A 17753-nucleotide genomic window follows, 5' to 3' on the forward strand; every position below is an offset into this window, starting at 1 on the left:
GGAGCTGCTTGTTTCTCCAGGTTTCCTGTGGAATCTTAAGCCAGGCATCTCAAGGGTGATATTTGTTTCCTTGATGTTGGAGGAGATATTTTCCTCCTACGAAAGCAGGCAACGATCTATCCACCTTCAGGCTTGCACACGGTGTCCAATATGTGGGTGAAAGGTGGCATATCAGGATGCATGGGCGGCTGAGTCAGGAACTGTGTCCTGCACAGCTGTCTTCTGCCGTTACATCCAGCAGGAAGACTGAAGCTTCATCAAAGTATGTCATCCAAAGAGCAGGGCCAGGGCAGTGGCCCAGGAACCAGGTCAGTGACAGACTCCATAAATACTTAGTGAATGAATGAATGACGGAAAGAAGCCATCAATCAGTAAATGAACAAATGCATTCATAGTCCAGAGTAAGGGAGTGAGTTGAATACTTTGAAAGGCATTTTTTTATTGCAGATAGGCATGATTTTTGACAGAATAATTCAATACATCTGCATGTTGATTTGGTGTTTGGGAAGGAAATTCTGGAAAAGGCTGGATATTAGTAATCTCTCTCTCTCTCTCTCTCTCTCTCTCTCTCTCTCTCTCTCTCTCTCTCTCTCTCTCTCTCTCTCTCTCTCTCTCTCTCTCTCTCTCTGATTCCACTTTTTACCCAAACAAATATTATCCTCCAGTTTATTTATTATTCCTATCATCAAAAGTATGACATGGCTCCCACATAACAGTGTCCCTCGATCATCATTTGGGACAGGCAGCACATTCCTTGGGGCACATGGGAGTGTGGGTGTGCATCTGTGATGTGGGGAGTGGATCGTGGAGGCCTGGAAAAAGTCATGCATGCAAGCTCAAAAAGCAAATTGCACCTATTTCAGCAAATTGGAAATTGATGGTGTGTAAATCTGAAAGCCTAGCAGTGGCTATTATTTCCATCCAGGCTATTATTAACCAGTAATATTTTCTCTAGTAAACATTCAGTTGCCATAGCAACAGGAGTCATGTCGCATAGACACAAGGGCTCCTCAGCTGTGCCAGAGAAGTAGGTGGTGTTTTAAATGAATTTTAGAAAATGCATAGACTTGCCAGATACAATATTTTTGAAATTCTAAACTGAATCTTTATTACTCAAGATAGAGGATAGAAGAGAATTCTGCTGAAGGGGAGAAAGATGGAATTTCATAATTCCTACTTGTGTTATACTGCATCTAGTATCTCCTTGGTTTAAAAAAAAATGTGTTTACTCTTATCTAGGCTTAACACCTTTTTATGGGTGACATTCCATATTGTCTCTCAGGTACTCATTTAAACTCCATATATTGCTTCTAAATCCTCTAGTTTCAGTTTCTCCACTATTTCCATCACCACTGTTATTTTTACTTTTTATTAAATCAGTTGTGGGGCTTGAACTCAGGGCTTGGGCTCTGTCCCTGAGTTTTTGTGCTTATGGCTAGTGCTGTACTACTTTGAGCCACAGCAATTCTTCTGGTTTTCTAGTGATATGTACATATAATGAGAGATATGTACATATAATATTCTATGTGATTTTTTTTGTTTCATTTGTATGTTCTTCCCCCATGGTACAACCTCTGTTTTCACTGTATGTGATGTCAGTGCCCTGCATCTTTTATATACATTTTTCTAATTTGGGGAGGAGAAGGGAAATAACAAAATGCTGAAATAACGATACAGGGTGCCTCATTGTAACAATGAGATGTACAAGACACTATGCTGAAAACAAACTTTACAACCTTGCGGGGCAGTGGGGGAAGAGGGAGGAGTTGTGGAGGTGGGAGGGAAGGGATGGTAGGGGAAAAACAAAGGAGGGTAACAATGCTCAATAGGAAATGACCTCATTACCTTATTCATGTAACTAGCCCCTCTGTACAGTATCTTTACAATACACATATATATTAAAAAGAAACATAAGTCATATCAGATTAGAGCCCACCTCCATGACAAGTTAAACTTTCGCTAGCTGTGTCTATGGTGAATTTATTTCTAAATAAAGTCAGTTTCTGAATGCTGAGGGTTAGGACTTCAGTGTATAAATTTGGAGGATGAAACAATTTAAGTCATGACAAGTACTACAATGTATGGCATTGTACAAATATCATAAATTACCAACTCATTCTACATTTGATGAATACTTAGTTATTCCTTGAAAGAATAATGAGCATGAAGGTTGTCTTTGGTGTGGCTCATTCTCTCATCCAGGACTTTTTGCTGCATACATTTCTCACTCTGTAATGACTTTGTCCCTGTCATATTTTTGGTTACACTGATTAACTATTAATAACAATACATTCCCTGCTTGGTATTTGGAAGTTGCTATCTTGCTCAAGTGTCCAAAAGTTTAATCATTAAACTTAACTGGCAGAAAATCTAAAATTGAGCTCCTGGGGGTATATGCAACATTTGAGGGAAAGTCTGGTATGATAATTTACCCAAATTGAATAATATATCCTTAAGAATTTCATTAGACAATCTCACCCAGATACAACATGTTAATAGGTGTCAAAAATAAAATGACAATATATGCTGTACATACACGCATGTACATACACACACAGATCATTCATGTAAGAAAACCACATAAAACCCATTTGCAAAACTAATATGTACAAATAAAATTCTGTTTACTAAAACATAAGATAGAGATCACAGTCTCTCCTCCCACAGATTGCTATGCAATAGCTTTTAGAAGTAAGCAAGATAGTTCACATTAAACACTACACGGATTCAGAAATTCACAAATAATTAGTGTTGCTGACATTATTTTACTATCAGATATTTCAACAAGACACATTCTGTGTCAAACATGAGAAACATGGCAAAATTTAAGGTAGTCTAATACAAAAATCAATGTAATATAAAACCCCATGGTAGAATAAAAAAATATATAGCATTGTTTAGAGGCCAGAAGCAACTCCAAAATATAACATTCTTCTTTGTTTTGTAACATATACTTTAAAAAATAAAAGATTCTTTTAGTCTTTCCTTGCAAAGATCTTCTGAACTAGAAATACATATTATTGTGTTGATTTTGCAGCTGAGGAAACTAGGACACATGGAAATTTCACAATGCAACTGTCAATTTGGAGTCTGTGTCTGATAAGCTACTACTAGAACCCAGTCTTTTCCTATAAATCTGGCTCATAGATCTAAATTGAACTGACTTCACTCCTTTCTTTGCTTTGATGGTCATATACAACTTGATTGGAGAGTTACACTCTATAATTTCACAGTGATTACATGGTCCTGAAGATTATTTTTTAAGTAAATGTTTTGAAACCAAAGATAATCATTGTCATGCAGTCATAACCCTTTTTCTGTGCCATATCCTCTACCAAGAATTTAACTAAGCTAAAGTTACCCTGCAGAGTCTCGGTAGCTGGAATTTGGCTTGGCTTTGCATTTCTTGGACTACAATGTCTGCTGGGCTATCTGGAGATGAATGACTGCTGTCTGACCTCTGGGATAGCCTCTGTCCAGGTCACTGAAGTCCTATGCACAGCAAGCTTCCTCTGTGCTCTCAATGACTGCTGCCATGGGTCAGGCACTACAATGAATCAGAACAGAACCCTTGCATGGGAAGACATTTAAAAATGGAACATCCTGTCCAAACGCTCTGAAATACACTCAGCGTCACAAAAACCCTCCTCTCTTTTGAGAAACTCCATAACTGCTTTTTCAACATTATCTCTGAGAACATCTCCAGGTACAAGCATCCTCCACTCTGGGTTAGCTGTCCTTGCCTAATAGCTCCCTAGGGAAGCGCATAATGTGGGCCTTCTGCAGTTGTCTGCTGACAAATTACAATACCAAACAGCTCATTGTGCCTTTCGTTCTGAATCTTTTCAAATGAATGAACCTAAGTGACATTACAAATCATGATAAGAAAGCCATAATTTCCTTGTGGCACACACACATCTGAGTCTAAATTATCTTTAGGATACACACATAAAAATATTCCTTAAAGGGCTGGGAAGGTGGCTCAGTGGTAGAGTGCTTGCCTTGCATGCATAAGGCCCTGGGTTCGATTCCTCAGTACCACATAAACAGAAAAAGCCAGAAGTGGAGCTGTGGATCAAGTGGTAGAGGGCTAGCCATGAGCTGAAGAGCTGAGGGATGGCGCCCAGGCCCAGAGCTCAGACCCATGACCGACCAAAAAAAGAAATCCTTAAAAATCTTAATCTAACATGCATTAAAGCTAAATATTTTCCTTTAAATAGCAACATTAATGGTGTGATGGCTGATCCACTAAAATTGTCTTAATCACTTAACAAACATATTGATGGATTTTCTTAAATAAGTCTTTAAACACTTGAATTATGATTACAAGAAAAAATTCTAAAATATAAGTATTCAAAGACAATTTAAAATAGAATCTGATATAAGGATAAAATATTATAAAATATAATATAGAAGTGAATTCATCAGAGGCAGATTGATCTGATGTAAATGTTAACATTTAGTATGCATTATCAATAGAAAGTGTTGTTATGACAACAAATTATTAGTCCTCATTTCTAAACATGCTTTCCTAAATGATGTACCTCAACTATGACATTTATAAACTATCAGAGAAAAAATATTTTATATTTCATTCAGTGTTATAGCTTTATCCTTTAAATCTTATAGACTTAATGTTTAAATATTTAGAACATGACAATGTGGGGCATGATAAATGATTAAATGGCTATATCTAAATCTTGAGGCTTTAATCATTGCAAAGAAGGACAAAAGTAACCTTAGGATACTGGTTGTTTTTACTTACTAATTTGCCTTCTCAAAAGTGAAAATCCATTTCACTTGCAAAGCTTTTAGATTCTATAATGTTGTTATCTCCCTCTCTCCCTCCCCCCTCCCTCTCTCTCCTCTCTTCTCTCTCTCTCCTCTTTATCTCTCTCTCTCTCTCTCTCTCTCTCTCTCTCTCTCTCTCTCTCTCTCTCTCTCTCTCTCTCTCTCTCTCTCTCTCTCTCTCTCTCTCTCACCCTCCTTCCCTCCCTCCCTCCCTTCAGGGCAGTGGTTTTTTAGAGACAGAAAAGAGACCCATTTCATATTTACATTTCCAAACAAACTTGTCATCTGACTTCCTCAGAAATCTCTTCAGCCTGTACTAGTCATTCCTTCCATGCAAGCAAGAAGTTCTTCAAATGATTTAAGCTGGAGTTTCAATAGCTAAATTGAGAATGACTTCTTTCTCAAGAAACCTATTATGTCTGTCATTAGTTTCTGGGCACTGATAACACCAAAAGATCAGCCTTTCCTGAAGAGGGGAGGAAAAAAATGAGCATATTTTGTTGATAGCAGAAAAAAAATTAAAAAGCATCACACAGCAAAAAGCGTACACTTATGCTTTGCTTGAATCTGATGCATCTTGTTTTGAGCCTTCTAGCCAAATCACAAGATAATGATAATCAAGAGAATCAAAACTAACAAGTTAGATTTTATCTATGCATGATGTGTCTTGGTGTGTGTTTTCTTCACATGAGCAGACCAGCCTGCATATTCTTTCATCTGAAGCCTGCCTTGGCGCAGATTGCTGTTACAGAATTCCAGATGAACTCCTTAGGTGGGATTTTTTTGGATTAGCTGTTGGAAATTTGATCTCAATCTGCCCCTGCCTTCCTGTGCAGTCTTGAAATCTTAATCTCTGTACCCTGCTTTCTCAGCAGGGACATTATTCAGATATTAGTGCACTGGGGGACCGAGGTCATAAGGAAGCCAAGACAGCAAAAGAAGAAATACAAGAAATAATGTTTGTTTTAAAGAATAGTCATGTAGATTGCCTGAATATCTCATCAAGTCTAACTGGGTCACACACTTCATTCTCAAAATAAAGCAAAAGAAATGACTTTATTGAAAGTTTCACCATAAATAAATGATAAAATATTTGCAGAAATATACTTAATGATTTGAACATTTGAATACATAAATGGATTGAAATACTCCAATGCCCTTAATATGTGCAATTTTTATGTTTCCTTCTATAATTTAAATGTAAACTTTATTTAAAGTATAAAAAATAAACAGCCAAGATATTTATCAGTAGATGGGGAGAACGAGGGGTATGAGAGAGAAAGAGATTCCAAAATAGTTCTTATTTAAACTTAGGCTCTCAATAAGATATAGAATCATTTCTACATATTTTGTCACATAAAGTAAACAGATTTTCTTTAAAATGATTTGCAGTCGGCTTGGAGGCAAAGGAGTATGAGAGAGAAAGTTACTTAAATCAGATTGTTTTTCTTAGTGTAACTGGGAGTCTGGTTTCCAACCCTGATCACGCATAACAATCTCAAGTAGACCTTTTGAAAATTGCAATGCTTTGGCTCCACATCTAAACTTAATCAGAATTTCTGTAGCTATTAATCAAGTTCTACAGGTGATCCTGGTACACAGCCAATTTGATTTTAAAAAAATTAGAACCAAGTGACTCTGATTATTTGGGAACTTATAAAGAAGATTTAATGACTGATTGCAATTTTTCCTTGTTTATTCCTTTTAAGCCATTAAGAAGACATAATCCAAATTGACCATTTATCGAGTGTATGTTAAATAATTGTAATGGCATTTTGTGGCCTAAAATGGTCCCCAATGTAATTCTAATTCTAATGTAATTCCAAATGCCTCCTGAAGAATTTAAACTAGTCCTGGGCACCTTTACTGCTTAAAATACCTGCCAGTGACTCAAGGTTTCTTACTATGTCATCTTTAAATTTTGCTGTGGGGGGCTGTCCATTTCACTGTAAGAAATACAGTGAAACTACCCCACTCCTACTGAAACAATCAAAACTCTTTCCTAACATTATTAACATATCTGCTCCAATTAAAAGCCACTAATCTTTTCTAAAAGGAAAAATCAGCTGCAATTGAATAACTGAATAAATAATAATTGAGTTGTATTACTTTATGTGAGTTGAGTCTCCCAGATCATAGAGGGATCATCCTTATGACCTATTCCAGCATCCAGGGGAGTGAATTCTCTGTTACAACCACCATCTTGAGCCTTCCACTTCCCATGTGTATTCTTACTGTTCCTGCTGTCTCTGCCACTACAATTATTGCTCTGTCCCACCATTTCTAGGGCTATTACACAGAAACTAGAAAGCCTCTTCTCCTCCCATAAGTCTCTCTTCCCCTTCCCCTTGTCAAGTCCATTTCAGAGAATTAATGGACCACTATAGGTTTTTGGACCCCTCCCCCCTCAAAAAAAGCTAATCATCTTTCTCTGAGGCACTTTATGTTCAATTAGTTGTCATCATGGTTAGCATTTACCATCTTCTTCTCCAAGCATCCATTACTAAAATGGCATTACTTTTTGCCATTTTAAACAGATACCATGTGGAACAATGAGCCACTTGTAGCTGTAGATAAATGTATACTAGAAGCATAGATATTCATATATATGTATATATTTTGGAGGGGTCTGGTCGTAGGGCCTGAACTCTGGGCCTGGGCGCTGTCCTTCAGCTCTTCAGCTCAAGGCTAGCGCTCTACCACTTGAACCACAGCGCCACTTCCGGCTTTTTTCTTTTTGCTTATGTGGTGCTGAGGAATTGAACCCAGGGCCTCATACATGCAAGGCAAGTGCTCTACCACTGAGCCACCTTCCTAGCCCCTATATGTATGTTCTAAAAAGGCAAAATGACACATAATCCCATCTTAGGACTCAACTGACCTTCAAAAACTAGTAAAAGAAATGAAAGAAAAAAATGAATATATAAAATTTAAATACTAAATTTATAAGTGTACAAATAGAGTAGTGTGTTAAATTGGAAACTGGAGTGTTCCACATCAGGAAGCTGATATGGTTAGATTTGGGCATAAAAAAATCATTCTGTAAGTTGAATGAAAACACCACCAGTAACAGCCACCCCTCATCTCCCCAGAACACCATCCATATATTTTCTTATAACCTGAGAAAATTGGATTCCAAAATATTTTTGTTTGTATTTTTCTTCCAAAGACTGATAAGAATATGGAAAGCTTTGCGTTCATTATTCCCACTACACAAGTAAGATGCAGCAAAGGAAGATGGCAATCTACTCAAAATTAACAAATTATTGAGAATTCTCAGAATAACATGCAGATGTGTTGATTCTGAACAAAGGATACTATATAATGTAACCTGGTAGCTTCCTGCCTTTTGGTTGATAGGAATAGTGTACAAATGTTTTAGATTCTACAAATGTCAAAGCAGAAAGCTATCTTTATTTTTGTACCAGTCCTGGGGCTTGAACTCAGGGCCAGAGTGCTGCTCCTGGCACTCTATCACTAACCACATCTCCATACCCAGTGTTTTGTGAGTGTCTGAAGCTTGCAACTGCCATCCTCAGATCTCAGCCTCCTGGAAAGCTATGATTACAGGTGTGAGCCACCAGTGCCAGGAGAAAAGCTACCTTTTAATGCTTGTTAAGGTGTTCTCTTTGGTACAAATCAGAGCAAACAAAAGGACCAAAGGTGGAAATTAGATCCCTGTGAAAGCATCAACCATTGTTGTTGATTTGTCAAAAAAAATAATTTTCTTTTTTGTAGGCGCCACTTTCCTGGGTCAGATCTTGGGTTTGACCTCTAGTTCATTCTGGGTTTATTGCCTGCTGTATTCTCAGAGGAAGTCTGTGATGGAATGGGAATTTGTTTGCCTTAAAGCCTATGATTTGACTACCTGGGTTTTCCTTACCTCTTTCTCCCAAGGTTAAATATAATGAGGTTGTTAAGACATGCTCAGTCATGAACAGTGTGTTCAATTTTCTATTCTGTTCCAGTGAATACAATGAGTGTCTCTCATTATCTTCTATCCTTATTCTTTCCAAAAATCTATAATACAGACCATTCAGGTTGAGTTTTTCCTTTAACATAAATCAGGTTTCCTGGAGTTTCCAATTGTTTCAACTGAAAATAGTCTACTAATAAGCAGTTAATATTGTGAATTTATCATTTTTCATAGATATTTCCACATTCTGTCTGATAAATAGAAAACATTTTATAAATGTATTGAATGGAACTATGAATGCCCACATCTACTGATCTGTGTGTACAGAAACACCTAGGTCATAATCTCATGTATTATGACACAAAAAGTCCCATCAATACAAGTGATAATTGTTTAATATTAGCTATATACTCAAAAATACTGGAACACATTTTATTATCTGAATATTATTCTCATTCTTTCACTTCTGCCTATTTGTGGAAAGTTGGGTGCAGGTAAAAGATGATAGGTATCATTATCTCACAAAAGAAATTTGCTAACAAGATTCTCAGTAAGCTGGGTAGAAAGAATAGAGGAGAGAGAATGTGAAAGAAGAACATAACTACCTATCTCAGTAGTAGGGATGAAATCATTATAGCTAAAGGTGCTTTACCTCAGTTTACATTGGCTTAGCAAAAATCAAAATGAGCAACACAAAAACTCTAAGTCTACAGTTCTTTTACTTATTTGAATATAATATGAATTATATTCAAAAATATAATATGAGCATTTGAATATAGTGTGGATTTCCATTTCTACAAAAGCTCTTTGAGATTGTTCAAGACCAGCTCTTCTGCTGTAAGAGACCTTCGTCTGCACTTGCCACCATTGCTACTATGGCTTCCTCTTTCACCTACATATCCAAATGTTTGCTCCAATGTTTTAGAATATCAGAAGCTCATACCTCCAAACTGGCATAACACTTCAGTAACTTAAGCAAATAGAATAAGCACCTCAAATTCCTAAATATGAGATACTTTGTGCCTATTAAAAATGTATTTTTAGGGTGCCAGTTGCTCACATCTGTAATCCTAGCTACTCAGGAGAATGAGATCTCAGGATCATGCTTCAAAGCCAGCCCTGGCAGGAAAGTCTGTGAGATTCTTATCTCCATTACACACACACACGCACACATACACACATCACACATATATGCTAGAAGTAGAGCTGGGGCTCAAGTGGTAGAGCACAAGTCTTGAGCACAGAATCTCAGGGACAGCATCCAAGCTTTGAGTTCAAAGCCCCAGAATTGGCACCAAACAAAACAAAGAGAAAAAAAAAACAAAAATATGTGTCATAACCAAGTACAAGAGTAAAATAAGATAATTTGAAACTGAAAGAGGTAATTGAGGATGAGGATGGGGATTTTATAGCTTAGTTAATGCTCTTTGAGTATTTACTTGCTTCTCTGTCTTTCTGAAACTCAAGTGTAATTATTGGGTTAAATAATTAATAACATTAAATACATATATTTTTGTGTTTTCCAATAGATTATTTTGCCCTAAAACTTGATGTGTCTTCTGTCTTTTTCCTACACTCATTTGCTTATCTTAAATAAAAAGAGATTTAAAGATTATTTAGTTCAAAAGATGTGAATAGTCACCAAGCACAAGTCTTTATCAAAAGCAAATATGAGGTATGGGAAGGTGGCTCAGTGGTAGAGTGCTTGCCTTGCATGCGTAAGGCCCTGGGTTCAATTCCTCAACACCACATAAGCAGAAAAAGCCAGACATGGCACTGTGGCTCAAGTAGTAGAGCACTAGCCTTGAGCTGAAGACCTGAGGGACAGTGCCCAGGCTCAGAGTTCAAGCCACACAACTGACAAAAAGAAAAGCAAATATGAATTCTTAATGAGTTTGGAATCAAAGTAATAGATCTGAAAAATGCTATTGTTGCAAGTTGGCTCTATTTTGCAAGCAGATATGATTACTGTCTCTACCTAACAGTTCACAAAGATAATATGTACTTTAAATACTTCCATAATGCTGTCAATGGCTTACATTTTTGCACTCTATCCATCCATAATATCATCTACATTAAATTATCATTTAACCTTGTTAGTAAGGCCCAAACCAATAGCTTGATAAAAATGAGATCTGTGGTCCTTGAATCAACCTTTTTCACTGATTCTATTTTTAGAATAAGTTACGTAGTCTGTGGTAGGTCCAATAAGGGTGAATGTGATGAAATGTATACAACTTTACAAGCAAGAAAAGGCCCATTAGGCAAATTGTGCTTTTAATCTGTAAAGGCATTACATCATGAGTCACTTAGAGGAAAGGGTAGAGTTTCCTCTTGGATTTGTTACAGCATGAAAAGTAACATTCAGAAGGTAGAGTGCACAGAATGGAATTGTACCTCTCAGGTACAAGTAGATTTCCATGCTAAAGTGTACCTTCTACTTTAAAAAAGACCAACAGTGTCCTTTTTCTATATCAACATGAATAAATGACTGGAAATTTCTGAGCTCATTGGTAAAATATCTGGAACTCCCGATGTTAAAAAAAAAATAAAAACAGCAGTGCAAGTGAAGGCTGTGCAAAACATACAGCAAAGAAGACAAGTTTACTTAAGAAAATGGTACAAGTAGATTTTTAATATGAATCTAGACATTTTTATTAGTAGAAAAATTATTAGTGGGGGGAGGCTGGGAAGGGATGGAAAGGGGAAACAAAGGAGGAAGCTACAATGCTTGATAAGAAATCTACTCATTATCTTGCCCATGTAATTGTAACCCCTCTGTACAGTATTTTCACAATAAAAAATAAATAAATAAAATTATTAGTATATCAGTTAAGCATATTTCTTGAAGAATGCTGAATAACTAAACTTGGTCATTTCTCTCCCAATTACCAGCCTAGTATCAAGAAACTCCCAGAATTTATATATTTTATTAAGACAGATGAAATTTAAATTTTAATATAATTTTGTGACCTGAAATTATACCCAAGATAAACCTTTCCCTTTCTTCCAATTATCAATTTAAAAGCAGTAAGAAGCTTAGGTTTTAAAAAAAAAAGGTCATAAAAAATTAAGTGAGTATCAGACAGGATTCTTGTCTTCCAAACTGACTCTTTGAACCTGCCTCAGTTTTTCTCATCATAAATGTGGTGTCTTACAAATCCTTATCTATTTAACAAATTTCCTGAGAATAAATGGAAAACATTAGAAAGCTGAGTTAGATCACTGTAATGTAATGAATAATTGAGAGAATTTCATATTATTTATTGTGGACAAGAGAAGCATCATCTGGATAGAATCAATGTCAACACATATTTTAAGGCTAAACTAGTAAAATTAACTAGAAATATTGTGTTAACACAACAGACACAGACATACACACACACACATACACACACACACACACACACACACACACACACACACACACACACACACACACACACCAATAGAAATATCAGGAAAAAATAGATTTGAGTTTACTGAAGAAAGAGGAAGACATTTCTACTAGCTTTTGAAGGATAGACTTTTCTGCAATAGTAATATCCAAACATATAGTAGGACAGTCTAATGGAGATGCTGAAGAGAAAATTCAAACATCAATATGTCAAATCAGTCACATAATCTGAACTGTTTCTGATAGACTCAAGAATCTTATCTTTCTACTTAGGATCTGAAATCTGAAGATCATGATTCAAAGCCAGCTTGGGAAGGAAAGTCTAAGAGACTCTTACCTGCAGTAAACTACTTTTTGAAAAAAAAAAAGCCAAAAGTTGTGCTGTGGCTCAAGTAGTAGAGTGCTAGCTTTGAGCAAAAAAAGAAGCTCAGGGACAGCACCTAAGTCCTGAATTCAAGCTCCATGATTGGAAAAAAAAAAAAAGATTAAAAAAGAAAGTGAAAAAACTTACCTTTGGAACATGTTATTTATTGTTGCATTGGTCAGGGTTTTTTTTTTGTATTTTTTGCATAATATCAAATCACCCTAAACATGAGTTTCATATGCTATGAAATCCTCTCATACTCTCACAGGGGACCAACTTTTATTTCTCCATCATCTCTACACTAGGGAGAAAATAAGCAGGCAAATGTGAAGAATACCAAAAATCAATGAAGCAATGCAAACATGAAACAGACAGAGGGTAGGGAGGAGAGGCACAAAGAAGTTATAGTAGGCCAGATTCATGTCCAAAACTGGTCTGATACAAGACCTGGATATAGCTCCTGCCCAGAAAAGAAAAGAATGAGGTATTGAATGGGCTTACTTTGTTCAAGGTCTGCACAGAATGAAGAAATCGACTGTAGAACTAGAGTTTAACTGACTTGACAGAAGCCATATTGGGATCTTCATAGTTAGCTATAAGTAGATAAAACTTGTCTCAAAAATAAACCAAATGATGATCAAAATACTTTATCATAATTATCATGACATAAAGAAGGCAGTTAATTTGAATAGATAATGTAAAGTCTAACTCAAGCCATAAGCCTTTCTTTTCCTCAATAAAGAGTAAGTGCTTGATTTGCTATGAATCGCATAGACAATTTTTCAAAGTTCTGGATCTTTGCTTTATGGAAACTCTTTAGGTATGCATGAACACAATGTTAAAAGTGTCCTATAGAAACTTAGGTTATTATCAAACTTTTGGTACTATCCAGGCTTTGCCTTGAAAAGGATAAAATTCTATTTAATAAATGTATTATGGTGTATGATCTGTAGTCTTCTTGCAAGAGTTAAGTTGTTGGAATGAACTGGGCATAAAGATAAACATACACGACCTTGTAGTAGGACAGATTGGTTTTTAATATCTATGATCCTTACCCAAAAATACACAAACAAACCCACATCTAAATTGTCTCAGACAGACCCCAGAGCCTTATAGCCTACACATTTCATGAGTAAACATGGGCTCTCTAAAACCCACCAACTAAATTATAATGTTAACTCTGTAGGATTAAGGATTAAACCCTGGACCTCAACAAAGCTAGACAACTGCTCCACACTCAAGCCGTGACACTGAGTATCATTTCTTAAATTAGAATTTAATTATAAATAATTAAAAAATCACTCACTGAGAACCATCAGTGTTCAAATATCTCACCAGAGATGGAAACTCATGAAATCTTATGTTCTTGAAGCGTTTAAAAAAAAACACCCATTCCAGTACAAAAATAGCAGTGTTTCATTCCTAATGTTCTTTTATTTTTGCCACTGGAACCCACTAAAATAATTATTCAGACTATAAATCATTTCAACAGAAAGCCAAAATTCAGAAATAAAAAACCATAATTAACTGGCTGGAAACCAGCTAAACTAAGCAGGAAGTCCATCCTAAAATTTTGAACTTATATGACTTGTGTTTGATTCAAATCAGAAAATATGTAATTTGTTACAACAAAATACAGTCCAGATGAAAGCAGAGAAGTAAACATTGGCCGCTGTTGTAGTAGCTCAAATGATCATGGAACCCAGACTATCTAAGCAGGAAACAGTACTTGTCCCTGATACTTTCAACCCTTTGTTTCTTCTTCTTCAGTTCAGATTCTTTAAAATTATAGAGAGGAAAAGGAAGAGTGAGAGTGGAGTTGAGAAGTGGGAGGAATAAAACTGTTCTGAGGACTTTGGAAGGACCTTTTGTCTAGAGCCCATCACAAAACGTATCTACGCCAAGCCAGCTGAGAAAGGTGACACTTGCAATGACACCATTTGGTAACTTTCTGGGCTTCATCAAATCAACCCTGTGATCTTTAACCTAAACACTAATTTTGTATTCCTACAGATTACAAAGTAACACTTATTGCCTTGGGATCTGAAGACTCGCAAATGCTGATTCATTAAGTCCAGTGTGGTCTCAGGCATTGGTACTTTTGGCAAGTTCACCATCAGTGCTGAGGATGCTGGACCATAATCCCATGAGAGTATGCGGGCACCTAGGGACAAGACAGTTGTGAAAATGTTGACATACACCTCAACCAACTCATAGCCAGTGATTGAATGTCCCCTCTTCCCTCCCCAGTACCCAACGCGAAATAGAAGAAGTTACTGAAGAACAGCTTCAGATCTGCAAACAGCACTTGTTCTGACTGGTCAGTAACAGGCTGACCAATTGTTAACTGCTCTGAAATTCATTACTCTGCCTACAGCTGTGCCAACTGGGAGGATCTCCGCAATCTATGTTGAATAACCATAAAACACTCAAGAATGGATGTGGAATAGAGCCTGTTGATCTTCACCTACTCTCTCCCCAATCTAATCGCTGGTCCTCATAGAGAAACCTCTTGAATTTACTAATAAGAAAACTGGACAACATATAATAGAGGCAAATCACTCTATGCCAGAGAGCCGAAGAGAAGCTGGGCCAGAATTTAGTTTTCTCACTTCTAAAGGCCATGTCCAATCAAAATTTCCTAAATTACTAAAAAATAATCATGTTTCTAAGCCCAGCTCAGAAAGACAAATATTGTATGTTTTGTTCATGAGCAATATCTAGAGCTAAAAATAATTACAATAATAATAATAAATTATAAAAGGAGAACCATCAAGATAGCAAATAGTGATAAAGGGGTGAATACTATAAAACTGAAATGTATATATGTATATATAGACATACACATATACATATATATTAAAATGATTTGATTTAATAAAAGGTAATTTGAAAAAGGAAAGGAAAAAAATAATTGGTTAGGGGCTGGGAAGGTGGCTCAGTGGTAGAGTGCTTGCCTTGCATGCACGAGGCCCTGGGTTCGATTCCTCAGCACCACATAAGCAGAAAAAGCCAGAAGTGGAGCTGTGGCTCAAGTGGTAGAGCTCTAGCCTTGAGCTGAAGAGCTGAGGGACAGTGCCCAGGCCCAGAGTTCAGACCCCATGACTGGCAAAAAAAAAAAAAAAAAATTTAGATGTTGTGAATTTGATACAAATCTGTCATACACATGTAAATATTACCATAAAACCCTTTTGTCCCGTTATTTTAGGCTAACTAACCATTAAGAAAAAACCATTTCCTACAATAAAATGTTGCTAAATTCAGCTTACTCAGAACAGTAAAAAGCTATAAAGCATTAATTGTACATCTCTTAAGCGATTTGGATCAGCCTTTTGCTGTAAAAAGAAGTCTTTTTTTTTCAATCCAGACTCTCATTATTGTATTATCATAGTAACAGAGATACTTTGAAGTTGCTCTTGTATCTAAAATCTTCAGGTACTGGTGTCTGAGACCTCCTATTGGAAATGCAGGATTAAACTTGCTTTGTGTCACATTGCTATTCAGTGCCAAACGAAACCCAAACCCTGAATCTTTCCTTTCAAGGTAATGCTCAGTTCTCCAAACCACACTGCATTCACTTGTGTTTGTTTGCTTTTTTTTTTAAAGGACGTGTCCGCAAGAATGACCGTTTCAATGCACCCTACGCTGTTCCACCACCAGGTTTATAGACTACAAATTTCCTTTTCTTCAGGACAAGGTGTGAACAACCAGTGTCTGAAAAAGGAGCCAGAGGCCAGCCCTGATGTACTGTAGGTGTGAGGAAGCTGCCCCCTGCTGGCGTGCAGAGATGTGGCATCCACAAGAGAAACAAGATCCCTGAGACTAGGTGAGGGTACGGGTACATGGGAGGAAAATGCTTTGCCATCTGCCTTCCTTGCAAATTGTTTTCCAGCTGCAATCAAATCCACGTTTACAACTCGTAACTGCACTCAGCATCCGGCTGCTCCAGGATGGCCCTGGGGTATATCTGTTACAGGTTAGATGATCTGTAGCGAGAAACCTGGGAGCCATGTTCTCTGACTCTCACCCACGTCAGAACTCCAAGCCTCAGTGGTTACTGCTTGTGGGTTACCAGATAAGGTTACAGCAGGGATCAGAGAGGTGTCTGTGATTTAGTTTAAGACCAACTTAATTGCTACAACATTGAGCATGGAAAGGCTTTGCAAAGGAAACAGCCCCACCAGCTTGCAATGCTGACTTTTCTCTCTCTCTCTTTTTGTCCAATCTTAAAAAAGAAATGCTCTCAGTAAATCATCTTCCTAATGGAAATGACAGAATTATTCCTCCTGGAGGACTGTACGAGGCCTATGTCTCTCTCAAGGGAAGCAGTAAGGAAGCAGAGAGAAATAGCCACGCCACTGAGCAAACTCTAGGACTCCCTGGGGATGTATTCCACCTCTGTTGCCTCTCAGGTCATTTCTAATAATTTTTAAGTCATGATTTTCTTAGAAAATATAGAATGCCTCTCAGTATGTTGTTTAGAAATAAATAAGAAAGAAAAAGAAAATGATCTCCTTGGTTATATAAAAGGTGTTTTTTTTTCTTGAGAAATAGACTCCTTACTTGGGCCCAGACATTAATTGGGAGCAGAATAATGGCTAACACCCCCAGATTCCTCCATTTGTTCTCTATGTGCTTTCTCCTGAGCCATTCTGATGTAGATAAATCCATCCTGAAATGTAGGAAGGAATGAACCAGAGATTGAACACCTGCCAGGCATCAGTGATTCATACAAGGCCCAGCCTGTGCCATCCCAAGGAAAAGTACTGTAAGATCACTGACAGATCACTGACTACTTCTAAACCCACCTGTGACATGGGACTGCTTTTATATATCACCCTCTAACCCCCCCCCAACCCATCCCTAATTCTCTTGGTTTAATCTAAAGTTGATGTCTTACCCTGAAAAACAGCTATCTTGAAGTGCTGTCTTCCCTTGACTGCCCTCATAATAAATCTCCATTCTCTGCTTTTCACCATGTCTCTTTATTTGTCATCTAGGGCAAGGAGAAAGACATGGTCTGGCATCTAAAACCCTAGTTTCAGCTAATTACAAGAGAAAAAAATCATCACAAATATTGGGTTATAAAAAGAGTGGTTCAAATTCTAGAAAATGGAAACATGAATTTGGTGGTTGTTACTGCTGCTGGTGGTAGTGTTCATTTTTGCTTTGGGGCTTTTTCTTTGGGGGAGACCAAAAGAGGGAACAGAAAGGGAAGGAAGAAGGGTGAACAAAGTAATCATGCTATACACTAGATGGAAAATGAACCCTGTAGCTCTGTGGGC

General features: G+C 37.1%; 1 long non-coding RNA gene across 2 annotated transcripts; it reads left to right on the forward strand.

Moving 5' to 3' along the window:
* The first annotated feature begins 200 nt into the window (after positions 1–200).
* Positions 201–17528, forward strand: LOC138831744 (uncharacterized). Of its 2 annotated transcripts, none has more exons than XR_011373442.1 (5): positions 201–308; positions 14239–14386; positions 14482–14788; positions 16075–16294; positions 17152–17528. It is a non-coding gene; the product is annotated as an uncharacterized lncRNA (long non-coding RNA). The 2 variants fall into 2 exon arrangements; XR_011373443.1 differs by having other exon boundaries at positions 16160–16294.
* The last annotated feature ends 225 nt before the right edge of the window (positions 17529–17753 follow it).

Source organism: Dipodomys merriami, unplaced genomic scaffold (genome assembly GCF_024711535.1).
Source record: "Dipodomys merriami isolate MVZ:Mamm:240054 unplaced genomic scaffold, mDipMer1.0.p SCAF_2, whole genome shotgun sequence".
NCBI lineage: Eukaryota > Metazoa > Chordata > Mammalia > Rodentia > Heteromyidae > Dipodomys > Dipodomys merriami.